At 34.2% G+C, this 23,703-nt stretch overlaps 1 pseudogene; it reads right to left on the reverse strand.

Annotated features, from left to right (window-relative positions):
• Nucleotides 1-3,243: 3,243 nt before the first annotated feature.
• Nucleotides 3,244-10,985, reverse strand: LOC118854609 (annotated as a pseudogene).
• Nucleotides 10,986-23,703: the final 12,718 nt, after the last annotated feature.

Here is a 23,703-nt window from a genome sequence, read left to right on the forward strand (position 1 = left end):
ATATGTTACTATAGGGAGAACAGAGGACAGCTACAAGTAGCTCCAGAACTAATGAAGCAAGTGGACGAAAGATGAAAGGAAATTTAGCTGCAGATGTATCTGGTGATAAAAGGAAAGTCTGATGCTTTAAAGATCAATATTGCACAGGAATCTGGAATGTAAGATCCATGAACCAAAGTAAGCTGGATGTGGTTAAACAGGAGAAGGAAAGATTAAACATCTACAGTGAATCTAAATGGATGGGAGTGGGAAATGAGTGGGAATTATGTAATAATTACTATGGGCAAAAATTCCTTAAAGGAAATGGAATAGCCTTCATAGTCAATAAAAGGGTAGGAAAAGCAGTACTGGGATATATTCTCAGAAATGACAGAATATCTATTTAAATCCATCACAAACCTATGAATATCATGGTTCTACAAGTCTATGCTCCAACTGTTGATGACAAAGGTGCTGAAGTTGATCAATTCTATGAAAATATGCAATGTTTTCTAGAAATGACACCAAAAAAGATGTCCAATTCATCATAGGTGATTGGAATGCTAAAGTAGGAAGTAAAAATATAGCTGGAATAACAGACAAGTTTGGTTCTGGAGTACAAAGTGAAGCAGGCAGAGATGAATAGAGTTTTGTCAAGATAATTCTTTGGTCATAGAAAACACTTATTCAACAACCCAAAAGATGACTCTACACATGAACATCACCAGATGGTCAATATCAAAATCACATCGAATATATACTTTGCGATCAAAGGTTGAGAAGCTATAAAGTCAAAGCTATGGTTTTTGCAGTAGCAATACGTGGCTGTGAGAGTTGGACTATAAGAAAGGCTGAGTGTCACAGAATCAATGCTTTCAAATTGTGGTGCCAGAGAAGATTTTTGAGTGTCCCTTGGACAGCAAGGAGATTAAAACTGTAAATACTTAAATAAATTGCTCAGACTATTAACTGGAAGGCCAATATAGCTTAAATACTCTGGCTACATAATGAGAAGACAGGACTCATTGGAAAAGACCCTGTTGTGGAGACAAAAGGAGACAGGGACATCAGAAGATGAGATGGATAGTGTCATGAAAGCAATAAACATGAGGTTGGATAGAATTTGTCAGAGAGTGGGGGTTAGAATGGTCTGGTATACTATGGTCTACAGAGTCACAAAGAGTCAGACATGACTGAAAAACAACAACATTGTTAATGAGACTAATATAATAAGCATGGATTTTGTATTACTAAAATGCCATTCTTTATCTGATAAATGTTTGTATTTTTTTCTTTTTTTGCATTTAAATAGACCTAGACTGCTTGCTTTATTATGAAATCCTTATGCATTTAAAACCCATGGAACATGATTTATCTACTAACTTCTTTTCACAGTAGTCTCACACTAGTTCAGGGTTCATTTGATCTTATTTTCTATTTTCTTTAATTAAGCCTTCTTGTAGTGTTATTGGGTAAGCTGGAATTCCAGTAGGAAAGCCTTTGCATTGGCAGGGAATGATAGTGGGAAATTTTGTGTGCCTCTTTGAAATAGAGACCCAGATGTAATTTGTATTTTTTTTAAATTCTTTATCTTATAGTGACCCCTGGACAAATTTTGGTATGATCTGTGCAGAGCAGAGTATAGGTGCAAAGAATTTTTTGCAGGTAATTGTGTCTACTGTTGAATGGTCTCTTGTTTCTGAGAGAATTGTGGAAGAGTTTTCTTTCAGGATGGTTTGGTGTCTCACCAGAGGGTGAGATAGTGACTTCTAGTTGACCCTGGTCCTTAATCCATGTTCTGTCTTGGCTGTAGGGGACTAAGTTTTTCCTCTGGGAAAAGAGGCTTGATTTTCTTTTTAGAAATTGTTTCGTGTTGGGGAAAACTTATTTTGTAAGCAACAAAACAAATCCTAACCCATTAGAACTCTCATAAAATGATATTGGCTTTGTGAAATTATATCATCATGTATTTAGAAGTATGAAAGAATATGAATTAGCAGATTTTATTATGAACTGTGACACATAAACTTTTCCAAAGACACTAGCAAGTTTTAGGAATAATACAATGAACTCAATATCCAATGCAAAATCTACTCATTCTTATTTTCTATCATCTGACCAATTTATAGAAGACCTTTTGGGAAATAAGAGAAGCAATTAGAAAAAAAAGATTTTCATGTCCTTTCAGAAATAAATGTTAGAATTTATGACATAAAAATTGCCCCAAACTTAGCTTACTATGATGATACAACCAGCATCAAACCTCACCTCTCTCTCAAACTCCCCAAACACTTCCTTGCAATATTGCCAGGCTATATTGAATTGAATGGCATGTAATATCAGGATCCAGGACTAGCCTGAGCTCAGATAGAACCCTCTCCCAGGTCAGTTGTCAAATAGATTAAATCCAATAAAGTTCCCTCTTTTTTCAAAACCCCATAGCCTTGAGGATATTTTAAGGTCCATTCTGACCTCTTAAATAGGCTTGTTTGAGCTGATGTCACGTAGAGATAATATCCCAAGACTTACTCTTTTTTCTATCTTTTTTTCTTCTGAGTTTCTTGGTCAAATTGACTACGTGGTGATTCAAGATTATGAGCTGCATTTTTTCTATTCCTTAAAAATTTCAAACATTCAGGTATACATTCACTTTGATTTTTCCTTCCGTCATTAAGATGAAAATCAACTTTCTTTTTAAACTCATGCCATTTTTATATGTTTTAATCTTGGTTAAAAAAACCAAACCAAACTATAAGCCTGAAATTCAAACCAGAAATGTGAACACAAACTAAATGCCAAATATAGTGATATAAGGTATACTATGCCAAATGCCATTACCTGCTAAATTCCACTTCACTCTTTTTCTTGTGGGGGTGGAGAACCTGTGGCCTTGAGGCCACATATGACCCTGTAGATCCTCAGGTGTGGGATTTGTTCTGTGAAGTTTGGATTCAGTCAAAGGACACCCTTGAGGACCTAGAGGGCCACATGTGGCCTCAAAGCCACAGGTTCCCCACCCCTGCTTAGTCATTTTTTCCTAAGTAAAAGAATGGGGAGAATTACACAAGCATCTAGGTGCTGGCCCACTTGTCTCCTTTGGAAATTTTTCATTAAGAGAAACCATCCTACAGTCCCATTAAGATTCCATGGCATTCCTGGCTTTTGCCTCATCTCAAATATTGAGCCATCAAAATTCTAAGCAGACACAAATTTGACGGAGTTGTTGATGCAAGACTGCTCTGCAGTGCCTTGTCTATGGGAGGTTTAAAAAACTTTGACTAAATTTCTATACTGTCTCTGGAGGGAGTTTGAGTTCTTTTGAGATTCAGAGGAATTTAGGAATATTTCCTCTTCTCTCTCCAGTGGAGGCCCGGGAATCTGTATACTCCTCTTTGTCTGTATATCATCAAGGATCTGGTGAAGCTTCTTATGTTCAAATTGACCATCCAAGCATAGAATCAAAACCTTGGTCTCTTCTGCTGTCTTGGGATAAAAGATCACTAAATAGGCTAACTCAAACTTGTGGGGCTTTTTCTGGACTAACAGATTCCAAACAGGAGCAATGGATTCCTTGTCTTAACAAAAAAGACTACACCATTGAGTGCTATTTAAAGTTTTCATGAAGGTCCCTGAGCATTCTTGCTCATCCTCTACACTGTCATTCAGTTGCTTTTGTTTCATTAGCATGGGGACTTCTGAATTTAGAACTGTTCCTGCTGTTTCAAACTCTTTGGGTAAGATGAGTTGCAGGGAATCTTCCTCCACATCACTGGCTCAAAGGTCACTGCCTCCTGCCTGCCATCACCTTCCAGCTCTGCATCATCTAAATGACCTCTTGACATAGGAAAGCAGCAGGCTATTTGGATTTTTCTACTGTTACTTAAGTTGGAGAAGTCATGAGGAAAGCAAATATTAAATATTATAAAATACAAAAATGTTAAAATTAAACAGGATACCATTTGATTATTATGTTCTTATGGAAGTTTTTTTTAACATATCAGTGGAAGTACAACTTAGACCTTAAATACAATGTATGTTGTTGATTGGAACATGATTGGTTAATAGAGTGCAGTGAATTGTTAAGTTCCATAATACTCATAACATACAACAATTACATTTGTATCAGGCATGACTGCCATCTTGTGGAGACATGCTAGAATAGGGGAAGGGTCCATTGTCCTTAATGGTGATATTTTACCTCCCACCAAAATTTTTTGAATTTCATTCATTATTCCACGTCAGTTACCAATTCATCTTCTAGGAAAAAGAATTGAGACAGCATGTAATTGAGCACCATAGCTTGTGCAAATGGCTCCCTGGACCTAGAAACCCAACTCTGGGTTATCTATAAGAGACAATAAAAAAGTTTTCTCTTAACTCAGTTTTAATATTATGTTTATAGTAGAAAGGGAAAAAATAGGCCCCACTAAACATTTAAAAATGTTAATGTTGAATTAATTAAGTTCTAAATACTGTAAAGATTCCCTTAAGTTAGTGAAGACAACCATACATATGCCATACAATGAGGGAACAACCTGGCATAAATAAAGGAAGAAAAGAGAAAGATATAAAATCTAATTAGGAGGCATAATAAAAGAAATGGAAGTTATCAGGGGGAAAACTGAACTAAAAATTTATAGGCCAAACTTTAAAACAAATGGTAGTTCAATGGCAGGATTCATTCAAGGAATGAAGGGAGAATTCTTTGCATATACACATACACACATACACATTTTCTTTTAAACTCCAATGACAAGTTTAGATATTCAAGTATATAAATGAGACTAATAAAATATGAAAAGTAAGGACTTGTGATGCAATTTAAATTTTTTTGGAAAAACTAAGAATTATCAAGCATCCAATGCTTCATTATGGATTTACAAACTTCTATTATTTACTAATAGTTCTATTATTTACCCAAAAGTTGCATATGTAAATTTTAATATATCAGGGACCAATTTGTCCTTATGTGATCCTTTAAAATGTTTTTTTCTATATACATGACATTGTTTTTATTACTGATGTCTTTGACTACATAGTTCTTGACAGTATTTATAATTTTTTGCGTGTATGTTTTTCATTTTGTATCACTTCACATAAATCTTCCTAAATTTCTTTGAATTTTTCATATTGCCATGAGGCTCAATAAGTATTCTAATTATACTTATTTATTATATTTTGTTCAGGCATCATCCTTCTGTTGACAGTTTTTTTTTCCAATGGGGTTTTGTTTTTAGGTGTTTTTTTGTTGTTGTTATTATTGCAAATGGTACTTCTAGGAATAACTTTGTAAAGATAGTTTTGTTTTCCCTCCAGTCAGCAACCTTTTTGCGTAATAGCTCCAGTCCTTGTAATACCTGTATTCAAATATTTGGGAAAGAGTGTTTTGCATGAGTTGTTGTTTTTCATAGCCTTAATTTATTTTTGTGTCCTACATGTAGTTTGACACAGTAAAAGTAAATTAATTTCAGTTCACTCACAAAACAAGATTGTGAAATGAGCACCTCAAATTGACATTAACAGCTAGGTTCCAAAATTGCTTTATCTGGAGATAGAAAGGACTGCCCTGTTAAGACTTTGCTCTATAACAGTGTGGATTATGTTTGTACTTCAGAAATCACAACGAATTCTAACATAATGTTTTTAATATATTTGTGTCATAATTATTGTACACCTTTAATAAAAACACAACGCTCATTTCAAGACAGCATTTTTAGTATCTTTTGTAGTATTGCTCAACAGATGAACATAGGGTTTTGAAAACTGAGTTTTTATTCATACATCAAATTAATCTTTTTAAAAATTTGAGAAATAAAATCCTTATCTGATTCCTAAATAAAACTAAAACCTTACTTTATTAGAATCATAGGAAGAAAGGGTCCCTTGTGATCATTTCATCTGATTCATTCATCTTACAGATGAAGAAACTGAGATCCAGAGAGACTGTCTTTTCCCCGACATCAAACAGGCAATAAGCAGGAGCACCTTAGGTATCATCAGGAATCCAAAAGAAATCTTTGCTTTGTACGTATAATAATTTTGGGAATACTCCCAAGCCAAAAAAATACTAAAATAATTTAAAGTGAGTATGTGGGCTGACATATGCTAAAACACAAAAATATGCCTACTCATTAGATTAAGCATCAAAATTCTTCACATTACCTAAAGTGAAATTTGAAATAATAATCAGAATAAGAATAAAAGCTAGCACTTACATAGCACTTTTGAGTTTTGCATAGCAAGTTCCAAATATTATCTCATTTGATCCTCACAACCCTGGGAGGTGGGTGTTTGTATATCCTCATTTTAATGATGATGAGACTGAGACATAGAGAACTTAAATGACTTTAGAACTACACTAGTGACTAGTAAGTATCTGAACCTAGATTTGAACTCAAATATTCCTAATTCTAGGCTTAGTGCTGTATCTACCATATCATCTAACTGCTTTAAAAAAGGAGGTGCTTAATATTATTTCTTATTTCATATGATGCATTTTATGTTAATATAGTTCTTTGCTTACACTTAATGCAACTTTAGATTTCTGATTTTTCTTTGCAGAAAAAATACATCCCAAATTTGCTTTGTTATTTAGCAATGGAATTAATTTTGAATATTTATTAAATATAATTATGGTTAAATTCAATTCAGCAAACATATATTAAACTCTTAGTGTGTGCTAGGTGTTGGTATGTAAACATAAAACAATAGCTTTTAAGGGATGTTACAGTCTACCTTTTGAAAAAGACTGATTTAAAGGACGTTACGTCATACTTAGGGGCAACTAGGTGGTGCAGTGGATAGAACAGAGGGCTTGGAGTTAAGAAGACCTGAATTCAAATAGGGCCTCAGACTTTGGGCAAGTCATTTAACCCCATTTGCTTCAGTTTTTTCATCTGTAAAATGAGCCAGAAAAGGAAATGACAAATCACTTCAATATCTTTGCTAAGAAAATCCCAAATGGGGTCACAAAGAGTTAGATATAACTGAACAACAACAAATCATTCTTCTTGGGGGATATAATTTCTGTACAGATAAGAAAACACAAAATATGTACAAAGTATGTAGACAGTATTTTAAAGTAATTTTAAGAATGAGAGAGTATTAAGACAGGGGTGGTGGGGTCAGGAAAGGTCTCATGTAGGAGTTGACATCTGAGCTGTGCTTGGAAGAAAGTTGGAGAAATTCTGAGTTGAGAAAGTTCATTCCAAATATAGGGGACCACATTACTAAGTCATTAAGGTGAGAGAAGGAATGTCATGTATAAGAATAGTTAGTTTAACTGGAAAATAGAATGCATAAGGGGGAGTAATGATATACTGTGGAAGTAGGGAAAGGAAGGAAAAAGAGGAAGAAACAAATGCTTATTAAGCGCCTATTATCTATCAGGTACTGCTCTAAGCTCTCTTACAAATATTTTCATATCTGAGCCTCACAACAACCCTGGGAGGTAGATACAATTGTCATTCCCATTTTATAATTGAGGAAACTTATTCTTATGTGCTACGTAACTATTGAATATGTTATATAGTCATATATATATATATATTTCATAGATAGGATACCACTAAAGTGATATGCTCAGATGCGCATTTTAGAAAATGCCATTCAGCAGGCGAGACAAAGATGTGTTACAGGAAGGAGAAACTGAAAGAAGGAAAACTAATTAGGAAACTTGCTATAGTCTAATGCGAAGTACTAAGGGCCTGAAACAGGACCGAACTTCTATGAAGTGAGAATAGGGTACCAATGTGGATGATGTTGTAGAAGAAAGATTGATGACACTTTGAAAATAATCAGAATGGGAGGTGAGGGAGAGAAGAGTATCAAGGATGATGCTGAACTCATGGACTGAAATGATTATATTGATTTCGATAACTTAAACATAAATAGGGAATTTCAGGAAAGTTTTGAATAAAATATGAATTCTCCTTTAAACACATTGAGCTTAAGATGTTCGTAGGCCATGCAGATGGAATCATCCAGTAGGCAGTTGGAATGGGGCCCTGGAATTACAAAATGATACTAGAAAGGATACGTGACCACATGAGATCATGAGATACCCCAGGAAGAGAGTACAGAGAGAAGAGAATAGAATACAGGAAAGAGATCATTATAATTACCTAGCAAAAGAGGAAGAAAGTGCAAGAAAAAGAACAACAAGGTAGCTGGGAAGTAAACCAAGAGAGAATATAACACTGAAATCAAGAAAGAAAAGAGTATGTCTATGAGTCATAAATATTGTACGTGTTCATAATATGTAATATATTACTTGATAACAAAGTATCTTCCATGCTTTTGCTTTGGTTTCAACATAAAGTAATACTAAAATTTATTGATGTCATTTCTGTATTTACTGTTAAAATTATTTAAATATTTTGTTTATATGAATATTTTTCTAATGTTGAAATATTTTTGCATCTCTAGTATGAGTTCAACTTAGCAATATTGACTATTTTTAATATATTGTTGTAGTCTCCTTGTTAAGTTTTATTTTAAAATTTTCCGTCAATTTTCATTAGTAAAATTAGTCTTTAGTTCTTTTTCTCTGTTCTATCTCTACTTGGTTTTGGTATCACAATAAATTAATCTCATAAAAAGAATTTGGTAGAGGGCCTTCTGACTTGGTTATTTGGGAAAAATATAATGTGGATAATTAATAGTGTGGATAAATAATAATTTAAATATTTGTTAGAATTCATTTATAAATTTTGTCCTCTTCAAGGGTCCCTTTCCCTCACCCCCCCAAGTTAGTAGTTCCTTGATGTCTTGGTCAATTTATTTTTCTGAGACTAAAACATTTAACTATCTACTTCTTGTTTCATTTATTTGGGCAGTTTGTTTTTTTAGGAAATCTTCTATTTCTATAAAGATTTCATTTTTTTCTGGCATATAATTGTATATAGTAGTTTCTAATAATTCATTTTGTTTCCACTAGTCTTTGTGAATTCAATTTGTTTGTTTTGATTTTCAGTAATTTAATTTCCTTCTGTACTTGGGAGGGGTCAAATTAGCTAGTTATGAGAGGTGATATTGTAGAAGTTTTCAAAATGTAGTTTATAGACCTCTGGCCATCCCTGAAGCCCTTTCAGGGGGTCCTCAAGGTCAAAACAATTTTTATAAGATGCTATTTGCCTATTGTAATCCTCCCTTTTCCAATTACATATCTGTGTGAAGACATATTTTCTTAATATACTTCAACCCAAACAACGCATTGCAACAAACTGGATGAAGAAGCAGATATGGTAATCCAGCTGTCATCTATTAAGTCAAACATTAAAGAGATTTGTAAAAATATATAAAGCCATGCCACTCTTCTCACTAGTTTTTTGTTTTGAGAAAATATAGTTATTTTAGATAAAAGACCATTGTTTATGTTGACATTTGGTTTGTTATTATTTTAAATTAATTAATAAACATTTAAAATTTTGTCATTACTAATTTCTAATATTATAAATAATAATAAAATAACCCACATAGATTAAAGCTCTTTGGGGTCCTCCATTATTTTAAGACTATAAAGACATTCTGAATTCACTATACTGCAGGTTTAGAGGACAGTGAGCTGCCCTGAAACCAAGAAGACTTTCCTTCAGGTCCCATCTCTGACATATTGGCACAACGCTTGAATCTCCAGGGCTCTTGACATCTCACTAAGATGACAATTTGCTGAGAAGGTCACTATCCATCAGTTTATCAGTCCTGTTAGTTTAGAAAACAATAATACTTCAGTTTATCTGTTCTGCAGTCTTTTTATTTTAAATTTAGATTCTTCCTCTTATAGTTGCTTCAGTATTATTAGTTTGCTGCTTCTCCAGCATTTAAGATTTAGTTCTCAGTTCATTTTTTCCTTTTAAAGATGTTAATATATTTTAAGAAATATAGATTTTACTAATCATTGCTTTAGCTGCACCTCATGCATTTTGTAAAGTTGACCCACTTATTATTTATGACGGCTTTACTTAATCTCCATTTAAGTATCTTTATTTCATGTTTCCTGTCTTGATGACTATTTTTATTATTCTATGCTCTAAAAAAGAATGTCTTTATTATTGTTCAGCCTCTTAAAATTTATTTATGATGTCTTTATTCCTTATTGTATTGGTCTCCAAAATTTATTGATCATTAATACCATTAAAATATTTGAATGTGAACGCCTACGCACACAAATACATACATACATATACATATATACATAAATATCATATATAGATGTTTGTATATGTATAATTACACAAACTACTGAAATAATAAAAGGTGTCCCCAAATTTCTAATAGCTTCAATGATTTGAGGGAGCACACTGTATATTATGTACATTAAATATATATGAAAAATTAAAAGTGAAAATATATAATTAAATTACATAAAAATTAAGATATTTTTATTTAATGGTATAAAATTTTTCTTTGTTCTCACTAAAAGAGGCAACAACATGATTGAATATATTTTGTTGTCTTTTGAAATCTTGGTAATACTGTCATCAAACTATTCATTCCAATTCAGTTTATGTAGATACTTGGCTTTAATGGTTCTTATAGCTGGAAAAGTTACCTCACAATCCACATCGAAGTGGGCATTTCTTTACTGCACTTAATAATCATAATATGTATTTTTCAATCTCATTCACCAGTTATGTAAATGTTTTGGTTGGAGTTTGGTCAGTATATCAAAATTTTTAAAATTATTTTTTCAGATTTTGAAATTTCAAAATCAAACTTAATTGTCAAAATTTCAAAAGTCCCTAATATCTATAACTTGTTCTTGCAAGCTTATCACTTATACAATATTTTATTTTTATGTTTTTCACATTTGATTTAAAAGCTTCATCGAAACTCTGAAAGATAATTAAACAGATTAGAATATTATTTTTTTTTCTAAATTTTTAAGTACGCAGATAAAGCTCACAGAAGTGACGTACATATTTTATTTGGCAACAGAAACTTAGTTTTAAAGGGCACAGTAGAGGAACTGGACCAACGATTAGATTAGAACTTTCTTCAAACATGATCGGTTTAAGCTATTATTAACTAATATTTCAAAGGATAATGTACTCTTTTTTCTTGTTTTAAATTTTTTTATTACACAATCATGGTTACACTTTTTAAAAATCATTTAAAAAATTTTGAATTCCACATTTTATTCCTCTAGCTCCTTCCATGTATGCTGAGGAGGCAAGCAATATACTATCCATTATATATGTGAAGTCATGGAAAATAAATTCCATATTAGCCAGTTTTTTTAAAGGAGGAGGTGAGGATTCTGGGAAGATGGCAGAATAAGGCAGGGCATTACCTGACTACATATTCCCCCACAAACAATTTAACATGATGCCTCAAAGTGAACTTTAGTGTGGCAGAAATAATTAAAAGTTGGGGTAAAGCAGTTGTAGAGCCCAAGAACCAGGGCCCCCAGCAAGGCTGTCACCTAAAATACTCTTACTTGCTGGAGTCCCTCCTAAGGCTAGAAGCTTCAACTCACTCTCTACCCAAGAATCAAATCTAGGGACTGTTCTCTCTAGCCAATGATCACAGCCAGCAAGGCCCCACCACTCTGGGACCACATTCACCACAGTATACTCACTGCTCCTCCCCAACAGCCACAGCCTTGGACTTGGGCTTCTTTTTTGTTGATTCAGTTATCTGCTCCTAGGCATCTGCACTTTAGGAAAGGCCTGATCTCCTCAGGTGGTAGTCTGGCCTGACTGAAATGCTGGTACTTTGGAGTAGATACACCAATTAACAAACAACAAACCCTGGGGACAGCTGTGTCAGAGGAAGTCAGAGTTCAGGAATTTTTGCCCCATAGAAAGTATTGATCAGGGGAAGATCGTAGAGCCTTCCTCTGGTACTGGAATTGAGGCCTAGGTATACTGAAAAGACAAAGTTCCAGGCTGTGGCTGTGGTTGAGGAGGAGCAAACACATGGTGGTGAGTGTGGTCACAGATGGTGGGGCCTTGCTGGCTGTGTTCCTTAGAGAAGGAGGAAAATCCCTGGATTTGGTTCCAATGTGGAGAGGTGAACCAAAGCTTGCAGTCTGAAGAAGGACTGTGAGGAGTAAGAGCATTTGCAATGACAGGTTTGCTGGAGTCTCTGGGCAAGACTCAAGGGTAGAGAGAAGTATCTGAGGTCAGTTCCCTAGACAGGGTACAGAAAACAACAACAGGAAAACCTGAGTCCTGAGACATTATCCCCCCACTCTTCATGACTAGAGCCGGACTATAATGTAAAGTTAATAGCCAAGAAATAAGCCACTAGGAAGAAAAAAGTGTAAGCAAAAGGGAACAAATCTGGCATAGATAACTGCTATAGTGATAAGAGAATATCTGGGTTCAAACTCAGAAGACAGTGAAGACAAAATGGCTACTTCTGCTTCAGAGAAAAATGTAAAATAGTTACAAGTCCGAAAAGAGTTCTTGGAAGAGCTTAAAAGGGACTTTAAAAATCCTATAAGACAGGTTGAGGGAAAAAATAGGAAAAAATAAGAGTAATGCAAGAAAGTCAAGAAAATTATGAAAAGAGATCCAAAAATTTCCAGAAGAAAATAACTCCATTAAATTAGAGTTGGACAAAGGGAAGCTAATGACTTCATAAAAACCAAGAAATAATCAAACGAAATCAAAAGAATGAAAAAAAAAAACAGAAGAGAATATGAAGCATCTCATTAGAAGAAGGACTGATGGGGGCAGAGCCAAGATGGCACCTGGAAAGCAGGGACTTGCCTAGGGCTGTCCACCAGGACCCTCCAAACACCTAGAAAAAATGGCTCTGAGCAAATTCTAGAACTGCAGAACCCATGTAATAGCAGAGGGAAACAGGGCTCCACACCAGGACAGCCTGGATGGTCACTGGGTAAGGTCTATTGCTCACTGAGCTGGAAGCGCAGTGGGGCAGAGCCCAGTGTGGGCTGTGCCCAGAACAACCGGACTGGGAGCTGGGCAGAACAGGCCCTAGCACCCTGAATCAGTGAGCTGTGGCAGTTACCAGACTTCTCAACCCACAAACAACAAAGACAACAGAGAAGGTTAGTGGGAAAAGCTACGGGGAGTGAAAGGAGTTTGCACTTCAGCCACCACCCAGGAGGCAGCAGAGGTGGTGCAGCTACAGAACTACAGCTGCAGTTGTTTCCGGCCCCAGGCCCACCTGGTGGGAGGAATTAAGTGGCAGATCAGAGCAGGAGTTCAGAGCCTGCTTAAGATCTGAGTCAGGTCCCGGTTGGAGGTTCTTGGGGGAGGAAGAGCACAGGTGTGGCAGAGCTTGCTGTGTAGAAACAGCTCTGAAAACAACAGCGCATCCCCTCAAGCTTGGAACAAAGTATGCTCTACTCTATAAGTGGTCATACCCTGACAAAAAACTCAAGGGTCAAGTAAGTTGGCTGGGAACATGGCCAGGCAGCAAAAACAGACTCAGATGCAGACTCAGACTTTGGAATCTTTCTTTGGTGACAAAGAACACCAAAACATACACCCAGAAGAAGTCAACAAAGTCAAAGAGCCTACATCGAAAGCCTCCAAGAAAAATGTGAACTGGTCTCAGGCCACGGAAGACCTCAAAAAGGATTTGGAAAAACAAATTAGAGAAGTAGAGGAAAAATTGGGAAGAGAAGTGAGAATAATGCGAGAAAACCATGGAAAACAAGTCAATGACTTGCTAAAGGAGACCCAAAAAAATACTGAAGAAAACAACACCTTAAAAAATAGATTAACTCAAATGGCAAAAGAGCTCCAAAAAGCCAATGAGGAGAAGAATGCCTTGAAAGGCAGAATTAGCCAAATGGAAAAGGAGGTCCAAAAGACCACTGAAGAAAATACCACCTTAAAAATTAGATTGGAACAAGTGGAAGTTAGTGACTTTTTGAGAAATCAAGATATTATAAAACAGAACCAAAGGAATGAAAAAATGGAAGACAATGTGAAATATCTCACTGGAAAAACCACTGACCTGGAAAATAGATCCAGGAGAGATAATTTAAAAATTATTGGACTACCTGAAAGCCATGATCAGAAAAAGAGCCTAGATATCATCTTTCAAGAAATTATCAAGGAGAACTGCCCTGATGTTCTAGAGCCAGAGGGTAAAATAGAAATTAAAAGAATCCACCAATTGCTTCCTGAAAAAGATCCCAAAAAGAAAACTCCTTGGAATATTGTCACCAAATTCCAGAGCTCCCAGATCAAGGAGAAAATACTGCAAGCAGCCAGAAAGAAACAATTTGAGTACTGTGGAAACATAATCAGAATAACCTAAGATCTGACAGCTTCTGTATTAAGGGATTGAAGGGCTTGGAATATGATATTCCGGAGGCCAATGGAGCTAGGATTAAAACCAAGAATCACCTACCCAGCAAAACTGAGTATCATGCTCCGAGGTAAAATGTGGATTTTCAATAAAATAGAGGACTTTCAAGCCTTCTCAGTGAAAAGACCAGAGCTGAATAGAAAATTTGACTTTCAAACACAAGAATCAAGAGAAACATGAAAAGGTAAACAAGAAAGAGAAATCATAAGGTACTTACTAAAGTTGTTTACATTCCTACATGGAATGTTTACATTTCCTGCATGGAAAGATGATGTGTATGATTCATGAGACCTCAGTATTAGGGTAGTTGAAGGGAATATACATACATACATACATACATACATATACATATGTATATATATATATAGAGAGAGAGAGAGAGCACAGGGTGAGTTGAATATGAAGGGATGATATCTAAAAAAATCAAATTAAGGGGTGAGAGAGGAATATATTGAGAGAGGGAGAATTGGAGAGATAGAATGAGGTAAATTTTCTTGCACAAAAGTGGCAAGAAAAAGCAGTTCTGTTAGGAGGGAAGAGGGGGCAGGTGAGGGAGAATGAGTGAATCTTGCTCTCATCAGATTTGACCTGAGGAGGGAATGACATACACACTCAATTGGGTATCTTACCCCACAGGAAAGAATGAGGAAGGAGATAAAAAAGGGGGGATGATAGAAGTGGGGGCAGATAGGGGGAGGAAGTCATCAAAAGCAAACACTTTTGAAAAGGGACAGGGTCAAGGGAGAAAATTGGATAAAGGGGGATAGGATAGGAAGGAATGAAATATAGTTAGTCTTTCATAACATGAGTATTGTGGAAGGGTTTTGCATAATGATACACATGTGGCCTATGTTGAATTGCTTGCCTTCTTAGGGAGGGTGGGTGGGGAGGGAAGAGGGGAGAGAATTTGGAGCTCAAAGTTTTAAAAGAAGGTGTTCTAAAAAAAGTTTTTCCATGTAACTAGGAAATAAGATACACAGGCAATGGGGCATAGAAATCTATCTTGCCCTACAAGAAAGTAAGGGAAAAGGGGAAGGGGGGGCAGTGAGGTGATAGAAGGGAGGGCTGAGTGGGGAATGGGGCAATCAGAATATATGCCATCTTGGAGTGTGGGGGAGGGTAGAAATGGGGAGAAAATTTGTAATTCAAACTCTTGTGAAAATTAATGCTGAAAACTAAAATATTAAATAAATAAAAAAAAGAAAAAAAAGAACAACTGACCTACAAAACAGATGAAGGAAAGACAACATAAGAATACTGGATAGTTATGATAAAATGAAAGAGCCTAAACATTTTCTTTGTAGAAATTATTAAGGAAAATTGCCCTGAAGTTTTAGAAATAGAGTACAAAGTTGAAATTGAAAGAAAAAATCCATCAGTCACCAAGTGATCACAAATTGAAGAGGTCCCACGATTAAACTCACAGGCTCATCATAGCTAAGTTTCAAGGCTCCCAGATCAAGGACAAAATACTACAAGCAACTAAAAAATGAATTAAAATACTAGGGAGCTGCAGTCAGGATAACATAAGATTTAGCAGGTTCTACATTAAAAGACCAAAGATCATGGAACAGGATATTCTGAAGAACAAAGGAACTGGGTTTGCAGCCAAGAATAATTTACCCGTCAGAACTGAATGTAATCCTCTATGGAGAAAAAAAGATGTTAAATTCACCAAAGGATTTTCAGGTATTCATGGGGAAAAGATCAGAAATAAACAGAAACGTTGACCAACAAAAATCAGGAGAAATATGAAAAGATAAATGTGAAATACCAATTATAAGGGATTTAATGAATTTGAACTCTTCATTTTTTATATAGCAACACATTATCTGTAACTTAAGAATGTTATCGTTACTAGGATAGTTTGAAAGAGAATATGTATATGTATGTATGTGTATGTGTATATGTATATATAATATATATATATATGTATGTTTGTGTGTATATGGTATGTGTGTGTGTGTGTGTGTGTGTGTGTTTATATATAGAAGGCTTGGGGTTTAGTTGAATATGATGGGATGATCCTAAAAAATAAAATTGAGTAGGGAGAGGTAAAATGGAGCAATTATGTCATACAAACAACGCATGAATGGAAGAACTGTTGCAGTGGAGAGCAGGAGTAGGAGTAGGTAGTGCTAAAACCTTTTTCTCATTAGGACTGGGTTAAAGAGGGAATAAATATATATCTAGAAGGGTATAAAAGTCTTCTAAACTTATGGAGAAATATGAGGGTGAGGGGATAAGATAAGGTAAGGACTCTTAAAAGGGTGTGTAGATTAAGGAAAAGGAGGGCAAAGTGAGAGGATAAGGAGGGATTTAGAGGGGATTTAGAAGGAGGGATTAGGAAGACAGTGGTAAGAAGTAAATTATACATCTGAGGAGGGAGAAGGTAAAAAGAAAGAAAAGGGATAAACAGTGAGACAAATGGAATGGAAAGAAATACATATCTAGTAATTATAACTTTGATTGTGAATAGGAGAAACTTGCTCATAAAAATGGAAAATAGCAGAATAGATTAAAAACCAGAATTTAAAATATTTAAAAATAACTCTACATAGTATAAAAACACCCATCAAAACAAACCCAGGAACTATATAAACAAAATTATTAAAACAAACTTTTTAGGCAAATAAAAGCAGATTTAAAGAATTAGAGAAAGAGTAGTTGTTCATGGGTAGGCAGGGCCAATCTAATAAAAGTGGCAAACTGGAAATTATGGAGATCTGTCAATTGGAGAATGGTGGAACAGGTTGTGGTATGTGATTGTGATGGAAAACTACTGTGCTATAAGAAATGATGGGCTAATTGATGAAATTCCAATTAAATTACCAAAAAATTATTTTAGAACATGGAAAGACTTACATGGGATAATGAAGAGCAAAATGAGCGGAACCAAAAAGAATATTGCAGTAACAGCAATATTGTTTTAAGAAGGACTTTGAGTGAATAAATTATTTTGACTATTATAAATACCCAGATTAGCTACAAAAGACATATAAAAATACTATCGGCATCCAGAAAAAGAAATGACAAATGGAAGTATATATAGAATAACTATATATTAATGTATGTATATGTGTATATATACATACATATATACCTATTTGTGTCTAATGGTGGTCATCTCTAGGGCAAGGGGGAGAAGAAAAAAAAGGAAAAAAAAGAAATTTACATAATAACTGTTGAATATTTAAAACAAATAGCAAGTTGTATATAATACATTTGCAGTTTCATGTGCAACCACCTTTTTTGTTATATTATGATATGAAAATACTTATTTTATACTATAAATTAAGAATAAAATAAATTATAAAAAATAAAACCCAGAATTTGGCAATATGTTTATACATTTGAAAATGAGAGATTCATATGTAGTAAAAATAAAGGGTTGGAGTAGAATTCCTTATACTTTAGCTGACTGAAAAAAGCAGGGGTAGAAATCATGCTCTCAGACAAAGTTAAAGCTAAAATAGATTTAATGAAAAGAGACAAATTTGGAAAGTACATTTTGATAAAAGTTACCATAGAAAATGAAGTGATATCAATACTAAAACTACATGCACCAAATGCACCCACATTTTTAAAGGAAAAGCTAAATGAATTATAGGTGGAAACAGATAGCAAATTTATAACAGTGGAGGACTTCAACCTTCTCTTTTCAGAACTAGATAAATCCAACAGAAAATAAATAAATAAGAAAGAAATTAATGAGATGAAACGAATCTTAGATGAGCTAAATATGATAAATATCAGGAAGGAATTGAATGGGAATAGCAAGGAATATATTTTCTCAATAGTATATTGTACTTTTTAAAAAAAATTGACCACATATTAGGTCATAAAACTTTGTAGTTAATTGCTGACAAGCAGAAATATCTAATGTATCATTTTCAGATCATAAGGCAATAAAACATTATAATAAGGGCTATGGAAACATTAAAATTCTCTGGAGACTAAATAACCTTATATTAAAGAATGACTGAGTTAAAGAACATCATAGAAATAATAAGTAATTTTATTAAAGAGAATGATAATAATGAGATAACATACTCAAAACAATGGATGCATCAAAAGCTGTAATCAGAAGAAAATTTTTATTTCTAAATGCTTACATTAAAAATTAATAATAGAGAAAGAATACACCAATAAATTGGGTATAATAATTAAAAAATAACAAGAAAAAGAACAAATTAAAAATTCTCAATTAAATACCAAATTGTAAATCCTAAAAGTTAAAGGTGAGATTAGTAAAAATGAAAGTAAGAAAACTATATAAATAAAACTAAGAGCTGGTTTTATGAAAAAAATAGACAAACAATTAGCATCATTAGTATCAAAAATGAAAAGGGTGAATGTATCACTAAGGATGATGAGATCAAAGCGATTATTAGGAGTTATTTTGCTCCATTATATGTCAATAAATTTTAATAGTTTAAGTAAATTTGAATAATACTTAAAAATATAAACTGCCTAGATTAACAGAAGAGGAAATTAACCTATTTTAGAAAAAGAAATTGAAAAGGCCCTAAATAAATTTCCTAAGACAAAAGCAATGGAACCAGGTGGATTTACAAGTGAATTCTACCAAACATTTATAGATCAACTAATTCCAATATTAGATAAATTATTTGGAATAACAGCCAAAGAAGGAGCCCTACAAAACTCTTGTAACGAAACAAATACAGTGCTGATACCTAAACCAGGAAGAGCAAAAACAGGAAAGAAAATCATAGACCAATTTCACTTATGAACATGGATGTGAGAATCCTAAATACAATACAGGGTAAGAGACCACAACAGTATATCACAAAGATTATACATTGTGAGCAAATGGGATTTATACTAGGCACACAAGGATGGTTTAACATATGGAAAACTACTAACATAATTGATTATATAAAAAACAAAAGGAACAAAATCTTACTATTATATTAATAAATAGAGAAAAAGCAATTTTCATTCCTATTAAAAACACTTGAAAACCTAAGTATAAGTGGATTTTTTCTTTAAAAATATAAGAAGCATCTACCAAAAACCATCAGCAAGTATTATTTGTAAAGGAGATAAGCTAGAAGCCTTCCCCATAAGATCAGTAGTGAAACAAGAATGCCCAATTATCACCAATATTATTAAATATTGTATTAGAAGTGCTAGCAATAGCAATAACAGAAGAAAAAGTAATCAAAGGAATCAGAATGGGCAATGAGGCAACAAATCCTTATGATAACATACTTGGAAAAATCTTAAAGATTCAACTAAAAAGCTAGTTGAAACAATTAATAATTTTGTCAAGATATCTGGATATAAAATAAACCCACATAAATCATCAGCATTTCTATACATCGCCAACAAAATCCTTCAAGAAGAGATCATAAGAGATACCCCATTTAAAATAACAATAGATAGCATAAAATACCTGGGAATATACCTGCCAAGACAAACCCAGGAACTACATGAACATTTTTATATAAATATAAAGCACTTTTTATACAAATAAAGTCAGATTTAAATAACTGAAGAATTATTAATTGTTCATGGGTAGGTAGAGCCAATACAGAGTGTCCCTAAAGTCTGGACACATAGGAAATCTCATTAACATCTCCTTCACTGTTTCACCAACGACTCTGTGTTCAGCAACTTCTTTTTCTGGGTATCCTAAAGGAGAAGGTATACTCAATGAAAATCACAGATCCAACTTGAAAACTATGAAAACATAAGGAGTGAATGTGCTAAAATTGATGGCAATGTGGAGTTTTTGCGTTGAGTTCACATGAATCTTGCAAAGAACATCAACTTTTGCATCACAAATGATGGCAATCATATTGAAGATGTTATTTGTTAATATTCCAATTAAATAAAATATTGTTGAAAATTTCATTCATTTCATTTCTTGAAAATATGCATTTTTTGCCTATGAGCCCAGACTTTAGGAACACCCTGTTCAATAAAAATGAAAATTCCACCTAAACTAATCTCCTTATTCAATGCCATCCCAATTAGATTTCCAAAAATATTTTGAAAGCTAGAAAAAATAACAAAATTTAGAAGAACAAAAGGTCAAAATATCAAAAGAATTAATGAAAAATCTAAAGGAAGGAGGTTTAGCAGCACCATATCTAAAACTGTATTATAAGGCAGTAATTATCAAAACTATCTTGTACTGGTTGAGAAATAGAAAGGTAGACTGATGGAACAGAGTAGAAATACAATATAGAGTAGTAAATGATTATAGTAATCTCATGCTTGATAAATGTAGATATTTAACCACTTGGGATAAGAAGTAATGATTGGGTAAAAATTGTTAGGAAATGTAGAAAGCAGTCTGGCAGAAATTATGTATAGACCAATATCTTACAACATTTACCAAGATAAGTTCAAAATGGATATATGACGTAGATATAAAGGGAGACATTATAAGTAGATTAGAAAAACATGGAATATCTTACTTATCAGGCTTACAGATAGGAAAAGAATTTATGAATAAACAAGGAAAGAAAGAGCAGAGTAAGGTACAAACTGGATACTTTCAATTATATTAAAAAGTTTTTGTGCAAATAAAACCAATGTAGCCAAGATTAGAAGGAAAACAGAAAATAGGGGAAATTTTTATAGGCAGTTTCTGGGATAAAATTCTCATTTCAAATATATAGAGAACTTTGTCAAGTTTATAGAATATAAGTCATTTCCCAATTGATAAATGGTCAAAGGATGAGAGAAGGCAATTTTTCAATGAAGAAATCAAAACTACCTATAGTCACATAAAAATCCTCTAAATCACTATTGATTAGAAAAATTCAAATTAGGACAACTTTGAGATATCATCTCACACTTGTCTGATGATAACTGATGATTGCTTAAAGTGATAGAAGGGGAAAATCACAAATATTGGAGAGGATGTGGAAAAAATTGGGACACTAAAACACTGTTGATGGTATGGGGAAGTGATCCAACCACTTTGGAGAACAATGTGGACTTATGCCTAAAGAGTTATAAAACTGTGCATATCTTTCAATTCAGCAATACCACTATCAGGTCTGTTTCTCAAGATGATCAGGGTAAAAAGGAAAAGAACCTATATGTTTTAAAATATTTACATCAGCTTTCTTTATGGTGGCAAAGAACTGGAAATTGAGGGGATGCCCATAAGTTAAGGAATGGCTAAATAAGTTGTAGCATATGTAATAGGATACTACTATGCTATAAGAAATGATGAGCAGGTTGATTTTAGGAAAAACAGAACGACTTGCATAAAATAATGGAGTGAAATGAGGGGAACCAAGAGAATGTTGTATACAGTAACAGTAATATGCTGAAAGAATAATTGTGGGGGGGCAGCTAGGTGGTGTAGGGGGGAGAGCATTGGCCCTGGAGTCAGGAGGAGCTGAGTTCAAATCCAGCCTCAGACACTTGACACACTTACTAGCTATGTGATCTTAGGGAAGTCACTTAACCCCAATTTCCCTGCCTTCCCCCCTCAAAAAAAAGAATAACTGTGAATAACTAAATTATTGTGAGTATTATAAATACTCATATCACCTACAAAGGACCTATGAAGATACTATCCAGCTCTACAAAAAGAACTTAAAAATAGAAGTATGCATAGTATGGTTTTATATGTACATGTGTGGGTTTAATCAAACATTAGATTACTTTGGTAATTCACTACTGTATAATGTGTAAGCCAGTCAATTCCCACTGATCAACCGCTACCTTTCTGAGTCAATACCAGATTGTTTTGATGATAACCATTTTTTAATTGATTACCTTGATATTCTTAACCTTTTGTTCTTCCAGATGATTTTTGTCTATTTTGTTCTAGCTTCGTAAAATAGTTCTTTGGTGGTTTGATTGGTATGGCATTGAGTAAATAAATTAATTTAGGTAGACTTGTCATTTTATTACATTGGCTCAGCCTACCCATGAACAATTAATATTTCTCCACTTGTTTAGATCTGTCCTTATTTGTATGAAATGTGTTTTGTAGTTGTTGCCATATAAGTTCCTGGGTATGTCTTAACAGGTAGATCAAGCATTTTATAATTGTTGTAGTTTTTAATTTTTAAATTTTAAAAATATTTTTCATTTATGGAATAAAACAAGCATTTCCATAACACACTATGATAAAAGAGGTGTTCACAGTTATTTTAATGGGAATTTTTCTTTCTGTCTCTTGCTACTGGAATTTGCTGGTAATGTATAGAAATGTTGATGATCTATGTGGATTTATCTTATACCCTGCAACTTTGCTAAAGTTGTTTCACTACTTTTTTAGTTCACTTTCTAGGGTTCTCTAAGTATACAATGATACTGTTAGGTAGAGGCTGTCATTTCCCCCATTTTACCCTTGGGGAAACTGAGACAAATGGAGGTTAAGTGATTTGTTCAGGGCCACACAGCTTGTGTCTGAGCCTAAATTTTAACTCCAGCCTTCCTGACTGTAGGCCTAGTGCTCTATCTATACACTAAACCTAGCTGCCTCTAAGAGGGGCAAGGAGGAGGCTGGAACTGGTATAAAATTTAGATGTATAAACTAAAGAAAATGCATTTTAAAGAAACATAGGTTCCTTGAGTATAATGTTTGTTGTTGTTGTTGTTGTTGTGTATGTATCATAGTTATAAAATGGGATGACTTGACAGAAGCCATAGCTTATGAAAGACTCTTAAGGATTGATAGAATTAGAGAGTGCTTCAGGTAGGTGGAATGAAAGGTAGGAATAGGGATAGGAACTAGATCTGTGGAATCATCACTACAGGAAACTCCCAGAGGTAAACAATATATGTTGGCTTTTTCTCTACAGCTTAAAGACTTGGAGAGTTGCTGAGATCATTCAAAGCTGGAATGACTTGTTCAGGGTCACACAGCCAGTATGCATCAGGGGACTGATTTGAACCTAGGTCCTCTAAGAAGCCAGTTCTCACTGCCACTGCTGCCCTTTATTACACCCTCTTGGAGGGTTTGAGATATGCAAGTACAGAAAGGCAAATATAAGCAAGTTGTTGCAGGGGGAGCATTGGAGTTTGTGAGTGTGTAGATTTAGATTGTGGTCTAAAGAAGGATGGATATAATGACTTCACTGGAGGGAAAGGTCCAGTTGTGGGAGGAGAGGTTAATGGGGTTAAAGAAAGTGGAAGTGAATAAGAAAAGATGTTATTTATGACACTGAAGGGCAGGTGAAGTAGCCTCAAGATCCCCAAAGGACTTTGATCCTAATTATCCTTAGGTACTGTCATATCTACCTACCTCTTTTACTTAATTGGACCCCGGGTCATCTGCATTTTTTTTAAAAAAAAGCCCCAAATAAAGCTTTTTGGAAGAAAAATGAAATATTAGATTAGAAGGGGCCATACAGGCCAGGTTTGGGTACTATGGTTAAGCTGTGTGGGAAAAGCTTAGACAAAATCTGTTCTCTCTGTCTGGCAGAGCTG

Source organism: Trichosurus vulpecula, chromosome 6 (genome assembly GCF_011100635.1).
Source record: "Trichosurus vulpecula isolate mTriVul1 chromosome 6, mTriVul1.pri, whole genome shotgun sequence".
NCBI classification, from domain to species: domain Eukaryota; kingdom Metazoa; phylum Chordata; class Mammalia; order Diprotodontia; family Phalangeridae; genus Trichosurus; species Trichosurus vulpecula.